The following is a 2,030-nucleotide window of genomic DNA, read 5'->3' as shown; positions in this document are numbered from 1 at the left end:
TCCATAGAATTTGGTGAAAATAACGGTGTGCCTTGAGAGGACTTAGTGCATTTCTGCTGAATTCTCAAATAACTCTGCCTCAGAAACATGAATAAATCCAGCTGGGCTACCCCAAGTTCAGGAAGAGCTATGGAACAGAGCTTCTCGGTCCCAGCCAAGAACATGATAAATCAGCCTATAGCTAGCTGGGGGCTTCCCTCATAGCTCAGTCGGTAAAGAATCTCCCTGCAATTCAGGAGACCTGGGTAGGGAAGATCGTCTTGAAAAGGAAATGGCAACCCACTTCAGTATTCTCACTTGGAGAATCCCATGGACAGAGGAGCTTTGAGGCTATAGTGCATGGGATTACAAGAGTCGGACATGACTTAGGGACTAAACCACCACTATAGCTAGCTGATGCCTCAGTGTATTAGAATGCTCAGCCAATATCAACAGAGCCTCCTGAGCTGATTTTCAGGTAAATAAATACACAGGAGAATCTCAGCAGAGATCAGCACAATTCCGAACCATCCATTTTAATAAATCAATGCCACATCACCTGCTTTTAAGATAGATTGCTATGTAGCAATGGCATACTGATACAACAATCAAAAGAAACAGAAATGAAGGCAATTATAATAATTTCCCAAGGCTTCCCAGGTGGCTCAATGCTAAAGAATCTGCCTGCAAATGCAGGAGGCACAGGAGACGCAGGTTCAATCCCTAGGTCAGGAAGATCCCCTGAAGGAGGAAATGGCAATCCATTCCAGTATTCTTTCCTGGAGAGTCACATGGACAGAGGAGCATGGTGAGTTACAGCCCAAAGTGTCACAAGGAGTTGGACTTAACTTAGCAACTGAGCTTCTTGCCATTTCTTAAATTTGAGAGAGTGGAAAATCATAAAAGAGAAAAACTAATGGATATGATAGAAATCACTAAGCCTAATTGTGTGAGTTACATAAATTGCAATGAAGGAGGCAAAGTCAAAATATGAGAATTCCAAGAAATAGAGGAGCAAATTCTCTTTCCACAATCTGATCAAAGATTCTGATCAAAGATTTATAATTTCTGACTCTGAGGCTTTGAAATTTTAAATTATGTTCCCTTCTTTAGCCCACAACCATTGGCCTTTTTAGAGCTGCCTTTCTGAAGAATGCTTGTAGAGCCCTCTTTATGTCTTTGTTCCTCAGACTGTAGATGAAGGTGTTCAGCATGGATGTGACCACAGTGTACATCACTGAGGCAATTGTACTTGAATGTGCACTGTGAGTAGCAGCAGAGCTAAGGTACACTTCTAGGCCTGAGCCATAAAACAAGGAGACAACAGAGGTGAGACACACATGTGGAACATGCTTTATATTTACCCTGAGCTGATGAGATTCCACATATGGAGGAAGCAATCTTACAGTAAGAGTAAAGTATATCTGCGAAGGGACCACCACCCAGTAGCCCAACTGCAAAATACATGACCATTTCATTAAGGAGGTTTTCAGAACAGGCAAGTTGGACCAACTGTTTGAGTTCACAGAAATAGTGAGGGATTAACACATCTCTACAAAAGGATAGCCTTGATACCATGAAGGTCTGTAGCAAGGAATCCAGGACACTGATGACCCAGCTAACTAGAACCAGAATTACACAGAGCTGGGGGTTCATGATGACTGTATAGTGCAAGGGGTGGCAGACGGCCACAAACCGATCATAGGCCATCACAGTCAGGAGGAAGTCATCCAACCCTGCAAACAGTATGAAAAAAAATGCATCTTGGTGATGCAGCCTTCATAGGTGATGGCTTTGCTCTCTTTTCATATGTTCTGCAGCATCTTTGGGATGGTGGTGGAGGTTAAGCAGATGTCTACAAAGGACAGGTTGGAGAGGAAGAAGTGGAAGTGGGAGCCTAAGCTGACGATCAGGGTGAAAAGTAGGTTTCCAAACACAGTGACCAGGTACATGGAGAGGAAAAGACCAAATATGAGGGGCTGCAGTGCTGGTTCCTCTGAAAATCCCAGAAGAAGAAATTCTGAAACCTTTGCTAGGTTGCTTGGTGCCAT

The 2,030-nt window shown here is 43.3% G+C and overlaps 1 pseudogene; it reads right to left on the bottom strand.

The window, feature by feature from the left end:
- Positions 1-1,088: 1,088 nt before the first annotated feature.
- On the bottom strand, positions 1,089-2,030 carry LOC133251851 (olfactory receptor 7A5-like; annotated as a pseudogene).

This window comes from Bos javanicus, chromosome 7, assembly GCF_032452875.1.
Source record: "Bos javanicus breed banteng chromosome 7, ARS-OSU_banteng_1.0, whole genome shotgun sequence".
NCBI classification, from domain to species: Eukaryota; Metazoa; Chordata; class Mammalia; order Artiodactyla; family Bovidae; genus Bos; species Bos javanicus.
The sequence above is the reverse complement of the archived record's forward strand: the minus strand, read 5'-3'. Positions and strand labels throughout refer to the sequence as shown.